The following is a 20,915-nucleotide window of genomic DNA, read 5'->3' as shown; positions in this document are numbered from 1 at the left end:
TAGAACAGAATAGGGTTCCCCCTACTAATGAGGTACCTAGAAGATGGTAGGGTTTAGTCAATAAGCTTCCCTTCCTGGACAATCCTTCCTCAGAAGGTACTTAACTTCTAGTCTAACCTCAAGACGTGTTATGCTTTCATTTCCATGAAAAACAATCAATAAACAGTTTAGAACCAAGGACTGTCTCTCTCATCAAACCAACTGTGGGTTATACGGAGAAAAAGCCTTTGCCTACAGAGCCATGCCATCTAAGTCTCCAACAGAAGGCCCCTTAATACTCCTGGACTAGCCACCTCTGAGCTAACCCAGAATTTCCCATTCCCTGTTTTCAGGGCTAGTTCTCAGCCTGCTGGCCTCCTACATGCTCAGCTCCTCTGTGACTTCTAGCAGTACCTGCATGTCCAAGATTCTGAGAACCCCTTGGCCTGGTCTCCTTGCAGGCCAGCAGGCTCTAACCTGCTATAAACTCCCTGCAACCCAGCACTGTCTGGATGTCCAGGATTTCCTGGGTCCCTGTCCCCAGACTCCTTAACATAGGCCCATGGAATTCAGAACCTCCATTCTCTACTCTTGCCTGTGGTTTTCATTGTCAAATGGACTCCAAGGTGTCAGGGAACCTCAGCTTCCACCTCCCTGCCCAAGGCTACATTCTTCCACCCCCTAAGTAGTGTAATTGCATTTCAATCCAGGTCAATACCAGACAGTGGGCTTAGGATACATACAATCTACCATGTCTGCATTTGGTCTGCCCAGTGGGTTTCCCACACCTGTGCTGCAGACCAGAAAGCAAAACAACACTAAGACAAGGAAGTAGTATGGAGGTGGGATAACTGACTGCAGACTTTTGAAAGGCCACCTGTAAGCCTACAATTTAAGAAGCTTTATAATACACAAACCCATATAAAGGAGGTTTAAATGAAAATACCCTATTATGCTCTGACAATTCCTCCCCTGAACATAATATACTACCCAATGAAAAGCCCAGGGCCAGGTTTGCTTTATCTGTTTGGAGTTGCTCATCACTGAGTCTCATACACACTCCCCAATCATTAAAGACTGCTTCCATTGCTCTTCCTTCCTCTCTGGAAGTCAATGGTCAGACCACATTGCTGAAGAAGATGGTATCTGGCACAGCCATCAATTCAGGCATCTATCTCATTATTTTCTGTGTGTTGAGAACATATCTATTACTCTTTAGCAGTTACTTGGAGATATTTGGCCCATTGCAACCCACCAAATGTCTATAGAAGAGATAATCCCTTGGTAGCTGAGATTGCAAATCCCAGTCCACCATCACCCTCCTAAAATCTGGCAACTGATGTTCTAACTTCAGCTTCTCTAAGTGGGCTAAACTGGAGAGGGAGCCCAGGGCCTCATGTATACCAAGCAGCAAACACTACACGAGTATACACTACACTTCACCACAACACACCACCCCTCACCACACTACAGTATACTACACTAGAGAACCCCAGTCCTCCTGTTTCTCTGAGGTCAACTTTCTTTCTTAGCCCTTTCTCAGCCTTCCTGCATGGATTATCTGCCCAAACAAGGTGGATGTACTAAAACAAAGGGAACATTTTCTACTTTCAAAATCCACATTGAAATTTGCTGTGAACTCTCTGCAGAGTTCATGACCACCAGGAACACATCACCTCCCTTCTCCCCATTGCCACTTACTGGGTTCTCTCTCCATTTTTTCTGTTCTCTTTTCTAATCTGAGGGTACAGCCTTAGATACTCAGATTTTGGGTACTTTGTCCTTTCCTTCAGACCTCTGTATTTGCTGTGTCTCCCCTTAGGACTCTGTGTATCAGGCTGAGTGCTTAGTAGAGCTGTTTCTAACTCTGCATCAGCAAATACCCACAAGAGGTTCTGGCCCTCAGATAGGTGGTTCTTCAAAGCTTTAGATAAGAGGTGTGACTCTGAACAACACCGTGACTCCTGCAGACGGATGGCTGCTGAACAAACTCCATGACTTGGAAGAGGGTTCCAGGAGGGTTTTGGGACTCCTCCAAATCTGGCTGCACTGCAGCTTCCCTTACAATTCAATGTGGATGTCTTACAGGTTAAGAGGATCAGTCAAGTACCAACAAGGGAGCCACATGGATGCACCCAGAAAGGCATGATGCAGGAGAAGCTGAAAGTCCTACATGTTCATGTGAAGGCTGCTAATAGAACATTAATGTCCAGGCAGCTAGGGTGAGGGTCTTGACCACACACTATACTCCAACTTGGCCACACCTTCTTATATTGCCACTCAGTGGGCTGAGCATATAAAAACCATAACAAATATTGATGCAAAAATACACAATAACTTCTTGGAAACTGAATCTAATAGCACATGCAAATGATCATTCACCATGATCCAATAGGCATCATGCATAGGATGTAAGAATGATTCAATGTTTTGGAATTCATCAAAGTAATATACTATGTAATAAATTTAAGAAATTTTTACTTGATCATCACATTAGATGCTGTATCATCCCACAAATGCAGGAATGACTCATTATGAACATCCATCAATGTAATCCCCTATATAAAATATCTTAAAATATATTGGATAATCTCATCAGATGCTGAAAAAGTGTTTGACAATATACAATACAACTTCAAGGTGAATGCATTGGAAGAATCAGAAAGTCACGGTCTATATATGAATATAATAAGAGCAACATAGAGCAATCCAGTTGCCAACATAAAAATATATGGAGAAAAATTTGAAGCAATCCCATTAAAATCAGAGACAAGGAAAGACTTCCCCCTCTTCCCCTATGTATTCAACATAGTCCTTGACATTTTAGCCATAGCAATCTGGCAAAAAAGGCAGATCAAAGTGATGCAAATTGGAAGGGAAAAATTCAAGACACTACAATTTGAGGAGTATGGGATATTACACATAAATGAGCCCCAAAATATCCAGGAGAGAACTCCTACAGCTGATAAATAACTTCAGCAATGTCAATGGATATAAAATTAACTCAAACAATCCAGGAACTTTCCACTACTCAAAGGATAATTAGGCTGAGGAAGAAATTTTTAAAAACTACATAGTTCACAAACAATATCCTGGTGTGATTCTAACAAAGCAAGGGAAAGATCTGTATGACAAGAACATTAAGTCTCTGAACAAAGAAATCAAAGAAGACCATAGAAGATGGAAAGTTCTCCCATGGTCATTGATGAGCAGGATTAATATAGTAAAAAATGTCCATCTCGCCAAAACAATCTAGGGATTCAATGCAATCCCCATCACAATTCCAACTCATTTCTTCACAGAGATAGAAAAAGCAATTCTCAAATTTATCTGGAATAACAGAAACCCCAGTATAGCAAAAACTATTCTTAACAATAAAAGTATGGCTGGGGAAATCACCATCCCTGATCTCAAAATATACCACAGGGAAATAGTAATAAAAATGTCATGGTACTGGTATAGAGAGACAAGTAGAAAGATGGAATAGAATTGAAGACCTAGAAATGAACCTACACTCATATGGTCACTTGATCTTTGTCAAAGGAGCCAAAACCATCCAGTGGATAAAAAAACAGCATTTTCAACAATTGGTGCTTGTTCAGTCTGCATATAGAAGAATGCAAATTGATCTATTCTTATCTCCTTGTACAATGCTCAATTCCAAGTCACTCAAGGACCTCCACATAAAACAAGATACACTGAATCTAATACAAGAGAGAGCAGTAAAGAACTTCAAACACATTGGCACAGGGGAAATGTTCCTGTACAGGACACCAATGGCTCATGCTGTAAGATAAAAAACATTGTCAAATGGGACCCCATAAAATTCAAAAGCTTTGTAAGTCAAAGGATACTGTCAAAAGGACAAAATTGCACACACATATTGGGAAGACATCTGTACCAACCCTACATCTGATAGAGGGCTACTATCCTGCTGCAGACCCTCTGGGTCCTGTGCCTGTGTGAAATGGTTCTCTAGAGTAGGTGGGCAAAGCTTAGGATAGAGTGACAAAGAGTCATACACAGGAGAGGTTGTGCAGAATCTGAATGTAATTTTCTGGTCGAACTTAGACTAAATATATTACAGCGAATATCATAAATTGTAAAACATAGCAGATAGGGTACATAGAAGTTTTCCAGGTGCAAGAGGAGTGACTATAAAAAGAATTTGTAGGAACCAGATAAATGTTTACATTAGAGATAAGCATCCCTCCAGATGTAAGAGGAGTGACTTCAAAAGGATGATGTTTACATTAGAGATTAGCACCTGCTTTGGATCAGCCCTGTGCCAGGCAAGAGTTTCACACTTTAATGTTAATGGGCTAGGGGAGTATTAACTCTTGCCTGGCCTCAGGAATAAAGTAGTGTCAAGGACCTTGGAATTCTTAGGTCTTGTTAATTCTTATCTATGTCTGGAGAATTCCCATTTATCAGTATAGTATATTAACTTGCTGTTGGCATGGAATGTAGTCTGTAAAAAGAATTTCTATCTCAGTGAGAATTCCAATCTCTTTCTGCAGATAACTGAGCTAATGGCTAGTGCTTTATTGTTTTATTGCAGTGCTTAATTAGTTACTGAATAGTTTAAGCTCCTTGCTGCTATCTGGGAACTTAGAACACTGGGAAAGGCTTTAGCTATGTTAGAATTCAATCTTAAAAGGCATTACATTAAGGTAATACTAAATAGAGCGCATGTGAATCCATACACTAGGCTAATGCAGGGATGGAAGATTGATTTTATGGTTTATAAAGATTTAGGGGAGAAAGTGCCAGACTCCAGGAAGAGAGTTTCCTTGAAACTCATTGCTTCATAGGTCAGCTTCCCAGGTTTCGCTATGTCAAACTGACTCAACCAAAGTACTTGGCAATATCCAAAATATATAAAGAACTCAAGAACATACACTCCAGAGATCCTAATAACCCTATTAAAGAATGGGGTACAGAGCTAAACAGAAAATTCTCAACTGAGGAATCTTGAATGGCTGAGATGTACTTAAAGAAATGTTCAACATCTTTAGTCATCAGGGAAATGCAAATCCAAATGAACCTAAGATTCCACTTCACAGCACTCAGATGGGCCAAGAACAAAACTCAGCTGACAGGTGATTCTGGCAAAAATGTGAAGAAAGAAGAACATTCCTCCATTCATGCTGGGACAGCAAGTTGGAAAAACCACTTTGGAGATCAATCTGGCAATTCCTGAGAAAGTTGGAAATAGTTCTACCTCAAATAGAGTTATACCACCATGGTGCATATACCCAAAAGATTCTCAAATATATTAATAGGACACATGCACCACTATGTTCATAGCAACCATATTTAAAATGACCAGACACTGAAAAAAACCCAGATGTCCCTCAACAGAGGAATGGATACAGAAAATATGGTACATTGTACAGAAGTACTACTCAGCTTTAAAAACATTACTTCATGAAATTCAAAGGCCAATGTTTGGAAGTTGAAATATCATCCTGAGTGTGGTATCCTAGTCACAAAAGGACACACATGGTATGTAGTTATTGATAAGTGGAAATTGTTCAAAAAGTGCATGGAATGCCCATGATACAACTAACAGACTATGGGAAACCGAAGAAGAAGGAAGATCACACCAAAGTGTGAATGCTAAAGTTCTACCCAGAAGGGGGAAGACAAGAATGTTTGGAAGTAGGAGGAGAGAAGGATCTGGGAGGGAGAGAAGAGTAGGAGGTAAAGGGGGTTCTGGTTCAGACATGGGAGGAGACCGGGAAGAAGTACAGAGGGAAAGTCATTTGAAATGAGGTCTGTAGCCACTGGGGAGGGGGAACTGTGTGTAACCACTATAAAGTCTCAGATGCCAGGGACCCAAGAGATTCCCAGAACCCAACATGAAGGACATTAGCCTAAATACCAAACAAAGAAGAAGTAGGAACTATGCAGACCATATTTATTGGATAAGCATGGCAATCTTTGAAGGGTGGGGCCACCCAACCATCTCAAAAGTATTAATCCAGAAATCCTTCTCTCAAAAGGAAATGCAGGGATAAAGAGAGGAGCAGAGCTTGAAGGAAAGGCCATGCAGAGACTGCCCCAACTTGGGATCCATTCCATCTGGAGACACCAAACCCAGTCACTATTGCTGATGTCAAGAAATCTGATGCTGTCAGGAGCCTGGTATATTCTCTCTCTCTCTCTCTCTCTCTCTCTCTCTCTCTCTCTCCTTTTTTTCCCACAGGTGGAGGAACATTTTTGTTGCTTTTCCCTAAACACAGTATAACAATGATAGATAACATTTATATCAAGTTAGGATTATGGGTAATCAGAAGGTGATTCAGTATATCAGTATATAGCAATGGTTCTCAAACTTCCTAATGCTGCAAATCCTTTATGTACTTATTCATGTTTTGGTGATACTCCCTCCGCCATACCATAAAATTATTCAATGCTACTTCATAACTGCAACTTTTGGTAGTTGGTGTCTCTTGAAATGCTATGCACGCAGGCAAACATGAGACCGAGTGAGGGAACACAGATTGTAAAGTTAGGACAAGGACTGAAGGAAGAGAAGGGGCTTGCAACCCCATAAGCAGAACAACAAAATCAACCAAACAGAGCCCCTCAAAACTCACATGCACTAAACCTCCAAGCACATAGTACATGAGGGGATATCCAGAGTTCCAGCTGGATACGTAACAGAGAAATGCCTTATCTGGCATCAATGGGAGGGCATGCCCTTGGTCCTGTACAGGCATGATGATCCAGGGTTGGGCAATGCTAGTGCACTGAGGCAGGAGTGTGGGGAGGAGGGGGTATAGGAGCACCCTCATAAATAGAGGCAATGCTAGAAGTGGAGGGGATGGGGTTTTTGGAGGGGGAACTGAGAAGGAGGATAACATTTGGACTGGAAATACATAAGAAAATCAATAAAGAAAAAGTAAAAATAAAGTTATAAAAATCACAAATGTGGCAACCCTGGAAAAGGACAACCTACAAAAGACATCAGGATCTACAGATGCAAGCCTCACCAACAGAACATAGAAAAGAGAATTGCAGGCAAAGGAAATACCATAGATGATATTACAAAGTCACTTAAAGAAAATACAAAGAGTAAAAAACTCCTAACTCAAAACATCTAGCAAATGCAGGACATAATAAAAAGAACAAAACTAAGAATAACAGAAAAAGAAGTAGGTGAGGGTTAACAGTTCAAAGACCCAGAAAACATCATCAACAATATAATTTTTAAAAGTCCTTAACCTAAAGCTGAGATGGCCTTAAATTTACAAGAAACCTACAACACCCCAAATTGATTGGATCAATAAAGAAAATCATTCTGTCACTAATTAAACAAAAGTATAAATGTACAGTAGAAAGAAAGAAAATATTACAAATTCTAAGGGAAAAAAGTCAAGTAACATACAAAGGAAGACCTATGGGAATTACATCAGACTTGTCACCAGAAACGATAATATCTAGAAGATCTTGGAAAAATGTCTTGCAGAGACTCTAAGAGAACACAAAAGCCAGCCCTGGCTACTATACCCAGAAAACTCTTTATGACCATAGTTGGAGAAATTAAGATATTCTGCGACAAAACCCAATTCAAACAATATCTTTCCACTAATCCAACACTACAGAGGATACTAGAAGCAAAATTCCAACAGAATGAGTGTGATTATACCCAAGAAAACACAACAAATGAATAATCTCACAAAAGCCCCAAAGGAAAGGAAAAGCATGTTGTCTCCATTCCCTGCCATATTATCTCTACAAGTTTACTAGTGTTTGTCAACCTAAATGGTCTGTTAGAAAAGCATCACCCCAACCCTCCACCACCAATAAGCAGGAGCATAGAATGAAGAGGATGGAGAAGCTCAAAAGATTTCTTCAGAAGATCAAAAATGAGAGGGTTGAACTCCAGGGAATCCTAGCCAATTACACTAACAAGGATTTGAACAACAGGGAGTCATTATGCCCAGTTCTTTACTGACTATCTTGGGCCCTCTCTGTTAACCTCAGATTCCCTCATATCACAGGAGACTGCAACATCAGGCTGTCCACACATCCAAATTCATTTTGCTGAATGGATTTTCGACACAGAACTTCAAGTTCAGATAGGAGTGAAATGGGACTCAGGCAGTTTGATTTCTCCAAAGGTAAATCAGAGCCCATGGTATGAATTACAGTCTAGGCATAAGGGTTGTAGTGTGTGAGCCCTAATCATGCATTGTAAGAATCCTATGCAGGTATAAGTTTTGGGGAGATGCAAAGTACACTGTGTTTATGGCCAATCATGTTTGCAGTTAAGCTGGAAGTAATTTGGTTTCAACTGGTCCTGTCAACAGCTGGAGGGGCCTGGTCCCACATACTATCTCTCAGTATAACTGGATTGGCCATAGTTCATCACTGCTTTTATCACATTCTATTCACTATACTATCAGATAATGTGTGTTCATTTGGCATTCTGAATGTGTTTGATTATGGGGGAGGGAGTGTGTGTGTGTGTGTGTGTGTGTGTGTGTGTGTGTATGTTCCACTTAAGATCTGAAGACACAGGGAGCCTCACTTTGAGCAGCACAGCATATGAGCTCTGTGATCACTTTAGGTGCACACTGGAAATGTAGTCTCCTGTAGATACTGATTATGTCCTTTGGGAATTTATGTAGCAACAGAAGCAAGGATTGACATTTCCTTGTCTACAAACAGATGTGTCATCACAGGTTCAAGGTGGACCCAGGACAATGGCACAAGTTCCTGGAAAGTTCTTGGAGAGCTAGTCTATTCTTTCATGCCCCTCTGAGGAGATAAAGTAGGTCAAATCCCTGCCTTTACTTCCCTGCCTCTACTGACACCAGACAAAGGGTAATAAGTTTAATAAGCTCTAAGTGGAACTGGTAACATGGAGCAATGTTGTGGCATATATGTGTTGGGGAAGTCCATGATTCAGATTTAATTAACATCATCCTTGTATCCTTAGTTCATGGGATTATTTGCTCCTTGGGCCATGCCCTCCCAGAGAATTGAAATTAGGACATTCATGCTCAAGATGCAACATAACCAGGTGATGACTGACCTGAAGAGAATGCCTCAGGATATCAGTGAGGCCTTGTACAAGTGCAAGGAGTTGAGTAAAGAAAATCAATTCTACTGGTGAGTGACTAACAGGGTCATGATCCAAGCACTAGGCACAGGATATGTCTGCCCATCCTTGACTTTGAGCCAAAGTAGGGGCTCAGTTTATATACTGTTTGCCTCTAAACCAGAAGCCTGGCTCCTTCAAATCAAGGCTCTAGGATTTTTACCTCTTAAAATCATTTTGGCCAAGTGTGAAGAGTCTGTGAGCAACTCAAATCATTGTCCTTCCCAACAAAGTATATTTGAATGTAGACACACAGATAAGGTTTCCATGGGACACCTAGAAAGACTGTATGTTGGTTGGGACTCTTGTATTCTCCTAGAGAAGGTCTGCCTTCTACATACAGGTGATTTTTAAATAACATGGACATATAAGCACACATGTGTTCCAGGTCCTCTTCTGAGAGTTCCGTAAGTCCCTGTTAGTGTCAGGGTTTACAGATGTACCTCGGCTTCTGAAATATGGCTGTCCTCTGGATTTGATCTCTCTCAATGTGATGCTCCCTGGCCAATCTGGACAGTTGGCTGGGGCTGTCTGGGCACCAGGGCCCATTGTGGCAGGGATGGTCCTTGGAGGAGTGGGAGGAAGGAGGATGCTGACTTGTGTGACCATTTGTTTGTTTGTGACTTAGCACCAGGCACTGCCACATCCAGAGTGATTCTAACCATCTCCAGCACAAAGTCAGGATGTTGTGGAAGGAGAGCAGACAGTTGCTAGAGGAGCAGATTGTATTAAAAGAATGCTCCAAAGAATCAAAGAGGCTGTGTAAAGAAGACAGCCTGAAGACCAATGACCTATGTACCAAGCAGCAGCATGTAGGATGAATAAATCATGAGGATCAGGTTGCAGTCATTTCTAACCTTAAACACAGTCAAGCCTAAGCAACCATCCTGTACCTACATGTTTGGGAAGTAAACAATCCTGCTCAACTAAAAGCTGCATTTCCTTATGATAGATAGGTTGAACACACATTATACAATTACATGCCAGTATGCTAAATGTGTTCTATGTGCTTGCTTCCATTGTAGTAGCACAGAATGTTGATTGATGAAGTCATTTGCTTCTTAGGGATCATGTGAGATCACAGGTAGGATAAAATTTGCAAGTATTAGAGCCCAGTGGAATTGCCATATGAGTGGAAATCATTGCCTTGGGGGGATGGGGGGACTTGTATGCTTTCTCTACCTTTTCCCTGCATTGCAAGATGGTCTCATCACTCTGCCTAGATCTTGGCTCACACTGAAAGAGCCTGAGCAGGTACTTGTCAGGACTGTTTTCTGTCAGTGTTGCTAGAGTTCTTTCCTAGAGCTTATATTCTGGAGATGATTGAATCAACAGGGATGTGAGAAAGGCTTCTCTCAGCCTGAGTGTTGGTGTGATAGATGTGAGGCTTCAAGAATGAAATTTCACTAACACTCTAAACCTAGTCTAAGAAGTGTGACCCTAAGAAATATTAGTGCCCAAGGGATGGATAGCAGAGTCCTGTGTCTCACATTAAACATAAGCCTTCCATAGTCCCCATTCAACTGTTTCTCTACCATCCATTGTTATCTCCTCATAGTTTTCTACTCACTTATGATTTTTGGACAGAGAGAGTGATATATATATATATATATATATATATATATATATATATATATATATATATATATAGAGAGAGAGAGAGAGAGAGTATGTGTTTATGTGTGGCATAAGCATGTCTATACCAATATGTATATTGGTGGGTGTGTTGAAAGTCTAGTTATTTATGTAAGGTTTGTTCAGTTTTTCTTTTTTTGCTTTATTTATTTATTTATTTATTTATTTATTCATTCATTTATTGGGACAGCATCTTTTTGTTTGTTTGTTTTTTATTCAGTCTTTCTGTAACATATTCCCTAGAAACCAGGCATGTCACTGAACCTGAGACTTCTTGTTTTGTTTAAGCTGTCTGACCAGCATCTTTGAATCTTCTGTCACCTCCCAGGCAGAGATCTTTGTATGGTTTGGTCTCAATTAATTGTTAGGAGGTTCAATTGCTCATAGGTAGGAATATCATGGTGCTATTTTCTATAATTTTATACAAACATTTTAGTGATTTGGGTTTTTTTATTTGCTTGTTTTGTAAGTGCCAATTCATTAACAAAGAGGAAGAGAATGCTGTCTACTTCAGGTGTCAGACACACAACTTGGCTCACTGTGCCTTCTCATGAGTTTTATCTCATCATGATGGAAACTTCAGAAAGAAGTAGTAGGGCGGGGGTAGACCAGCGTTGGTCTTACCCAAGAAACCTGGGCTACATGTTACCCACAGTTGACTGTTTCAACAATTAATGCCTTACTAAACCAAGAGAAACCATGTTGCCAACACTTCAAAGTGAATGAAAACATGGATAGTCCAGCCCACCTTTTCTGAATCTTACCATGTGACTTCAGATTTCCCTTCCCAGTGCTTCCCTCATTCATTACAACTTTCAGACCCTGGGTTTGGAGGCCCACCCATGTGAGAAAAAACCGCAAAGCAGGCATGGTACCCTTGGAATACGAGTATGATTTGGGGCACAAAAGCGGTGCTCAAAAACAGCTAGCTGAAGAAATGAAACAAAATGGGGCTCCAAGGATCTCGATGTTCCTATTGAAAGAACACTTAGGAACCTAAAACACCAGCCTATCATTTTAAGATAGGAGTGTGGGGCTCTTGGAGGTCAAGGGGCAGGAGTCCAGGCACCCCAGAGTCACAAAAGATGGTTCCCTAACCTGGTGGGAAAGCATTGGTGTTGGTTGAGGGACCATAGAAGCCACCTTACCTGGATTATCATGGTTCTCCATCCACCGGTCCTCAGACTCCAGTGGCCCTGGGATCAAGCTTCTTCGTGAAGCTCCACTTCTGTGTCTGTCTTCTGCTGCAGGGCCTTCACAAAGCACTCTTTCTCTTGCCTGCCTCGTGGATGCTGGCAGGGATCACAGGAGAGACTCAGACCCCGGTTTCAGGAGGTCAGGAGACCAGGCCAGATGTGACCTTCATGGCCACATCCAATCCAGCCACATGCTCTTGTCCCCCTCCCAGTTGGTCACTGCTAGCTTTCCTTTCTAGGCTGAGGAGTTCCTGGACCCTGACAGCAACCCCTTCCGGCTCTATGGTATGGAGAGGTGAATCAGGATGTCACTTCCGGAATTATCTAGGAACCAGGTCCTCCGATCTTCTCTATGGCAGCTATCTCACAGCAGAGCTCCTCAGGCCCAATACACTCCTAGGACAGAAGGACAGTCTCCAGTTTTATTGTTTTCTAATTAAACTCTTTAGTAATAAAAAGTTAAACATGTAAGCATTTTAAAAATAAAACTTAGACTCCTTTGCCTTCATTGCACTAAGATAAACCCCTGGAATCTAATGAGTGTCTTACTGGCTTCACCAAGTGGATTCATGGAATCCTACAGTGCATCCCTTTGCTGACATTGTTTTGCTGAGTGTATCATAGACATGACTTTGCTTCTGTACAGATTCCCCCTCATTGTTTTGCAGAGTGCTGCATTTCAGAAAAATCAAGGCATGTTAAGTCACTAACCTCTTTTTGGCTGACATTACTAACTTGTGTGTGTGTGTGTGCTCACAACTGTGTTTTTAAATTGGGTATTTTCTTTACTCACATTATCCTGTTTCCTGGTTTGCTGTCATTAAAAAACAAAAACAAAAAAAAACAAACTCTCCCCCAATTCCCTTTCCACTCCTCTTCTTATGAACCTACCCTCTCCTGGTAACTGGCCCTAGCATTATATCGCATTAACTGTAATGTGTTGTATTGCAGCTACTGGATAATATCTATGGGAAACTGTTTTTATTGGTGCTACCAGAGTCTTATGAGAAGTAGCTAAGTTAGGTTTAGAGAGCAGAATATATTTCAGCTTGGAGCTTGCTGGAGGATGTTCTTGGAACCCTCTTTTTTAGAACCTTGAATCTTGTGTGGACCCACTTGTGTGTGCAGAGGACCCATTTGTCTGTTTTATATCATACATGTAGAAGCAGCAAATGTATGCATAGAAAAAGTTCCTGGCAAGGAAATCAGTACAGGCCCAGGCAGTACAAGTTGGGTTAATTTAAGAATGTATTACACAGGTCATGTCCCAATACTTCCTCAGTTGTCAGGAAATGTACTGTAATATAGCAGTGTTTTCATTGGTGTGTTTGTGTGTGTGTGTGTGTGTATGTGGTTTTGCCCAGGTGTTTGTGAGCATGTTTAGGTGTCATATTTGTGTAATGGTAGGTGCTTGTTGTAGGTGCTAGTATATAGTACTTTTTATTCATGTATTCTTATCTTTTATGTGTGTGTGTGCATGTATATGTGAAGGCACATATTCATGTGTCTCTGTACACATATGCATGTATTTGTTTTTATATATTCACATAGTCACTTGGTCAGCAAATATCTTAAATGATACAACAGAGGACAACTTAAAAGAGAAAAGTACTCTGTCAGTTCATTTTGCATTGGGGAAACAGCTCTTCATCATGCCTCTCCACTCAGCTCACTAGAACAAATGGAGACAAACATGGTGTAAAGTCAGATTTTGAAGGGTTTGTAGAGGGAAAAGTGCTTATCTGTATTGAAATCATTTGTAAGAAAAGAAAGGAATGTGGAACCTGGAATTAGCAATGAGCCTGCTGTGTTAAACCCATTTGGCTGAGAATCAAAAAAGGCTGGGTAAGCCTTTGTGTTCCTTTTGTGCACTTGGTGAATAGTAACTGCACACTGGAAGACCAGGGGGCTTCTTGCATCTTCTCGGCATCCTAGTTTGTTTTCCTCTTTGCCTGCTAGCATTTTCTTTCCAACTTTGCCTATGGTTCACTCAGTCTCCCTTCCTTGGAGTTTGTTTAAAGTGTTATGATTTGAAAGACTGAGTTGCTTCGGGTTGAGACTGTGCCAAGCCAAAGGGCCATAAGTATGGTGAAGTGTAAGAACAGGGCTGCCTCAGACAGCCCTTTAGGCTCATGATTGTCAGAAGCACAAACACTATGTTCTGTCTGTAGCCCTCTGTAATTCCTGTTATTAACAACAGCTTTAAAGTTTCACCAGCTCAGGACAGGTATTCTTGCTTCCTGGAGTTCCAGATACAGAACTCCCACACCATGTCTGCCCATATGATGCCATGCTTTTGCCAAGACAAAAATGTACTAAATTTTTGAAAATATAAGCCCAGTTTCAACCTCCCACACCCAAGGCTACATTTTCCTACTGTCTAAGTAGTGTATCTGCATTTTCATTCAGGTCAATACCAGACAGTGGGCTTATGGTAAATATACTCTAACATCTCTGAAATTGGTTTTCCCAGTGGCTTTTCCACACCTTTACTGCAGGGAAAAATCAAAACCGCACTAAGAAAAGGAGGTAGTATGGAGGTGGGATAACTGACTGATGACTTTTGAAAGGCTACATGGAAACCAACAATTGTAGAACCATTATAATATACAAATCCATATAAATGATGTTTAAATAGAATTATTCTATTATGCTCTGACAACGCCTCCCCTAAATCTTATAAACTATCAAATTAAAAACTCAGGGGCAGTTTTAGGTTATTTTGTTTTGGGTTGTTCATCATTGAAGTCTAATACCCACATTAAAGGCTATTGTGATTGCTCTTGGATATTATCCAGAAGTCAGTGGTAAGACCACATTGCTGAAGAAGATGGTAATTGGCTCATCCATCAGGTCAGACATCTATCACATTAGTGTGTGTATGTGTGTGTGTTGTGTGTGTGTGTGTGTGTGTGTTGTGTGTGTTGAGAATGTACCAATTTCTCTTTAGCAGGTACTCGGAGATATTTGGCCAATTGCTGCCCACCACAGTACTTCTACAGAAGAGGTAATCCACTGGTAGGTGAGATTGCAACTCATTACCTACCATGACCCTCTCAACATCTGTCCCAAGATCTGTCACCTGCTGTTCTGATTTCAGCTTTATCTAAGTGGGCATTACTAGAGAGGGAGCCCAGGGTCTCGGCACACTAAACATTAAGCATTACATTAAACTACACTTCACTTCACTACACTACACTACATTAGCCAACCACAGTTTTCCTGTTTCTCTAAGATAAATTTTTGACTTTCCACTGAGGGAACATGTCTTCTTTATATTTCTATACTGGATTTAGAAAAATATGTTTTAAGCAAAATTACTTTTGGCTTTGTCTAGCAGGATGGTTGGCAATGTTAAGGTTTTTCAACTGGCATGCAAATTTATGCTTTTTTGAAGCTTCAATACAAGAATGCAATGTAAAACTATCAAATCATTTAACATGTCTTTTAATTGGGAGCTTTGAACTCCCATTTCTGACTGACCTAATGCTTTCTTCTTGGTTTGTTTTTTTGGTAGAAGCAGCTTCCGACTCTTTAATTTTTTTCTGACAGGTATAATGTCCATTACCATATGAACCTGAAGATACTGAACTTAAGAGATAGCTTTAAAGTTGCTAAATACTCTTTTGCACAAAAATTGTGGATTGTGGAGAAAACAGGAACAGGTGTTAAGATACTTTTCATCAAAATAGTTAAATATAAAAGTTCTTAATTAGAACCTTCTCTATTTTTAAGGACCACCTTACCTGAGCAGAGATGTGTAGGCCTGGTACTTGGGATGCTAGGGCAAGAGTTCATGGCCAGCATGGACAACATGGCAGGACTCAGCCTCATTAAAATAAAAAAGAGAAAGCGCCTGACTACCTAATAAAAAAAATGACATTTATAACCTTAAATACATAGAGAGTAGAATATAAATGTTTTTCTTAAACAAGTACTTTTTCTAACCATAAACTTGCTGTCTGTGAGGGTTAACTTTAATTGTCAATTACATCCAACCAGGGGTCATCTGGGAGGAGAGTCCCATCAAGGGATTATCCATGGGTGGCCTATGGGCACATCTTTGGGGTTAGTTCTCTTAGTAAATTAATTGATGTCAAAAAATACAGCCTACTGTCAGAGGCACTATTGCCTAGGCAGGGAGGGGGTCCAGAACTGCATAAAGGTGGAGAATTGAGCTGAACACAAGCAAGCACTCAAGTGAGCTAGTGAGCATATATGTGTTCATTTCTCTGTACTTTGGACTGTCTGTGTGATGAGACCAGTAATGTCAACCACCAGCTGTTATTCCTGCAATGATGAACAGTCACATAAAATTGTAAGCTAAAAGAACTGCTTCTTCCCTGAGACACTTTTTTTCTTGGATATTTCATCACAGCAAGAGAAATGAAACTATCACCACTACTGAGCCTTATCATTTGTCTACCCTATCACATTTTTCCATTTAGAGATTTTGAACTATTTACTTAAGTTCTCCATAAAATATATAGTAAGTTTCTGGGGAGTGAACATTCCCTTCTACAGTGTTAAGTACTAGAGTATATTTCTAGAGTATATTGTCGTTTGAAATCTCTTATCTAACAGTATCCATCTCCTTCCTTCTAAACAAATCTCTGCAACAACCATCTCATCAACTCTGAAATCATACCGCACATCATACATCCTTGCTCTGCTCCCCACCCAACCTATGCACTAACCACACCATAACCACAGCTTATGTCTTTTGGCCAAATTAGATCCTAAGAGGATACACAGTGGGGTGATACATGGAGGAGAGAAAAATACATTTAAAGAAAGGACGACCTGGAAAGATGAGCCAGACAGTAAGTACTCTCTGCAAGTAATAGGACAGAACATGCCACAAATGTGTGTATTCCTCCATGTTAAAATGTTCATGTATGGTACATATATCAGACACACACACACACACACACACACACACACATTTTTATAAAAATTCTTTATCTAACAACCACTGAAGAATGTCAAGTCCTGTCCCTGACTGTCCATTCTTCAGAGAACAATGATGTGTAAGCAGAACCAGAAGTTATAAATGCATAAGGCATTCAGTACTTAATGAAAGGCTTTGGTCCTGGGTAACCCCCTAGGCTGCCCCTACCATTTCTCATTGCATGCCATCTGTTCCTCACTGTCATGGTGACTTTCTTCTACTCAGTACAGCTATAGTCCTTTCATCTCCTCATACTTGGAAGACCTAATGAGATTTGTTGAAAGTTTTGTCTTTTTTGTGTCATAATCAAAGGAAAGTAGACTAGAATAAAACCAGTGTTGCAGTAAATCTCTCCAACCCAAATATATCCTGGCAAAGAACAATACAATATGATTACATGCAGTGCACCTAGATTGGGCAGACGTACCACTACACTAACATCTCTCAGAGCTTATGATACCCCTTAGAACTTGCAGTTTCTCCACACTATGTGCTTATGCTCCAATTTTCTCCTTCCTCCTCCTCCTCTGTGTCCTCTCGCTCTTCATTTTCTACTTCTCCTCCCCCTCCACCTTCCCTTTTACCTGCCCAATCATCAGCTCTCCTCTATTTTACAAATTAAAATGTGAAACAGGTTTACAGGAAATCACCTGAGTGCTGACTCATTCCTTGTTCACAACCACTCACAGGAGAACAGAATTAATATCTTATATAATTAGCCCCAGGGCTATCCACAACAAACCTGTGATGGGATCATCACCAGTTTCCTCTCTATTATTCCTGCTAGGAAAAACAAGGGGCAATCCCCCTGAGCTTCAGTGAATGTCAACCCTGGTTATGCATGCTGACCACTGGAGGTGTCTTTCTACTAAAAGCTCACCCCTATACTCTACAGTCTTTGACTCTAAACAGCAGGAATGGGATCAGGCATAGGTGTTTTCCAGGAAGCTCTAATGGCTATTCTAATACTCAGGCACTGCTCCAAGCCCCAATGTTACCTTCTCCCTCATTAGAGCAGTATACTCTAATCCCAAGAAATAGAGATTTGGTGCAAACTAATAAGAGGTCTTCAGGGCTCTTCCGGCCGGACCAGCACTGGGGTAGCTGGAGCGCAGGGTCTGCTGACACCCGCCAGCTACCCAAGACCCCCTCCACAGGATTTTGAGACTGCTTGTGAGTGGAACACAGCTTCTGCTCCAGTCCAATCACGCGGGACCTGAGACTGCTTTGGTTGGGGAGGCAGAAATCCGGCCTGAGTAGGGCCACAAGCCTCTTCCAGTCAGAAAAGCACCGGGGTAGCTAGGGCGCAGGGTCAGCTGACACTCGCCAGCTACCCACAACACCCGCCACAGCATCTTAAGACTTCTGGTGAGTGGAACACAGCTTCTGCTCCAATCCAATTGCGCGCAGGACCTGAGACTGTATTAGTTAGGGAAGCAGAAAACCGGCCTGAGTAGGACCGCAGGCCTCTTCCGGCCGGACCAGCACCAGGGTAGCTAGAGCGCAGGGTCGGCTGACACCCGCCAGCTACCCATGACCCCCGCCACAGGATTTTGAGACTGCTGGTGAGTGGAACACAGCTTCTGCTCCAATCTTTAAACAGTGACAACAACAACAACTAACCCCAGAGATTACCAGATGGCGAAAGGTAAACGTAATAATCTTACTAACAGAAACCAAGACCACTCACCATCATCAGAACCCAGCACTCCCATTTCGCCCAGTCCAGGGCACCCCAACACACCGGAAAAGCTAGACACAGATCTAAAAGCATATCTCATGATGATGGTAGAGGACTTCAAGAAGGACTTTAATAACACACTTAAAGAAATACAAAGGAACACTGGTAAACAGGTAGAAGACAGTAAAGAGGAAGCACAAAAATCCCTTAAAGAATTGCTGGAGAACACTGCTAAAGAGTTACAAATCCTTAAAGAAAAACAGGATAACATAATCAAACAGGTAGAAGTCCTTACAGAAAAACAGGAAAACACATCCAAACAGATGATGGAAATGAACAAAACCATACTAGACCTAAAAAGGGAAGTAGACACAATAAAGAAAACCCAAAATGAGGCAACACTGGAGATAGAAACCCTAGGAAAGAAATCTGGAACCATAGATACCAGCATCAGCAACAGAATACAAGAGATGGAAGAGAGAATCTCAGGTGCAGAAGATTCCATAGAGAACATCGGCACAACAATCAAGGAAAATGTAAAATGCAAAAAGATCCTAACTCAAAACATCCAAGAAATACAGGACACAATGAGAAGACCAGACCTACGGATAATAGGAGTGGATGAGAAAGAAGATTTTCAACTCAAAGGACCAGCAAACATCTTCAAAAAAATTATAGAAGAAAACTTCCCAAATCTAAAGAAAGAGATGCCCATGAAAATACAAGAAGCCTACAGAACTCCAAATAGACTGGACCAGAAAAGAAATACCTCCGGACACATAATAATCAGAACAACAAATGCTCTAAATAAAGATAGAATACTAAAAGCAGTAAGAGAAAAAGGCCAAGTAACATATAAAGGCAAGCCTATCAGAATTACACCAGATTTCTCACCAGAGACTATGAAAGCCAGAAGATCCTGGACGGATGTTATACAGACACTAAAAGAACACAAACTCCAGCCCAGGCTACTATACCCAGCCAAACTCTCAATTAACATAGATGGAGAAACCAAATTATTCCACGACAAAACCAAATTCACACATTATCTCTCCACGAATCCAGCCCTTCAAAGGATAATAACAGAAAAAAACCAATACAAGGACAGGAACCACACCCTAGAAACAACAAGAAGGTAATCCCTCAACAAACCTAAAAGAAGACAGCCACAAGAACAGAATGCCAACTTTAACAACAAAAATAACAGGAAACAACAATTACTTTTCCTTAATATCTCTTAATATCAATGGACTCAACTCCGCGATAAAAAGACATAGACTAACAAACTGGCTACACAAACAAGACCCAACATTTTGCTGCTTACAGGAAACTCATCTCAGAGAAAAAGATAGACACTACCTCAGAATGAAAGGCTGGAAAACAATTTTCCAAGCAAATGGTATGAAGAAACAAGCTGGAGTAGCCATTCTAATATCTGATAAGATTGACTTCCAACCCAAAGTCATTAAAAAAGACAGGGAGGGACACTTCATACTCATCAAAGGTAAAATCCTCCAAGAGGAACTATCAATCCTGAATATCTATGCTCCAAATACAAAGGCAGCCACATTCATTAAAGAAACTTTAGTAAATCTCAAAGCACACATTGCACCTCATACAATAATAGTGGGAAACTTCAACACACCACTTTCACCAATGGACAGATCATGGAAACAGAAACTAAACAGGGACACAGTGAAACTAACAGAAATTATGAATCAAATGGATCTGGCAGATATCTACAGAACATTCTATCCTAAAACAAAAGGATATACCTTCTTCTCAGCACCTCATGGTACCTTCTCCAAAATTGACCACATAATTGGTCACAAAACAGGCCTCAACAGATACAAAAATATTGAAATTGTCCCATGCATCCTATCAGAAAACCATGGACTAAGGCTGATCTTCAATAACAAAATAAATAATACAAAGCCAACCTTCACATGGAAACTGAACAACACTCTTCTCAATGATACCTTGGTCAAGGAAGGAATAAAGAAAGAAATTAAGGACTTTTTACAGTTCAATGAAAATGAAGCCACAACATACCCAAACTTATGGGAAGCAATGAAAGCATTTCTAAGAGGAAAACTCATAGCTCTGAGTGCCTCCAAAAGGAAACTAGAGAGAGCACACATTAGCAGCTTGACAACATACCTAAAAGCACTAGAACAAATGGAAGCAAATTCACCCAAGAGGAGTAGACGGCAGGAAATAATCAAACTCAGGGGCGAAATCAACCAAGTGGAAACAAGAAGAACTATTCAAAGAATCAACCAATCCAGGAGCTGGTTCTTTGAGAAAATCAACAAGATAGATAAACCCTTAGCCAGACTCACTAGAGGGCACAGGGAA

The sequence above is a fragment of the Mus caroli genome, unplaced genomic scaffold (assembly GCF_978045245.1).
Source record: "Mus caroli unplaced genomic scaffold, Mus_caroli_1 scaffold_12, whole genome shotgun sequence".
Classification (NCBI taxonomy): Eukaryota; Metazoa; Chordata; class Mammalia; order Rodentia; family Muridae; genus Mus; species Mus caroli.
Note: the sequence above shows the minus strand (reverse complement) of the source record.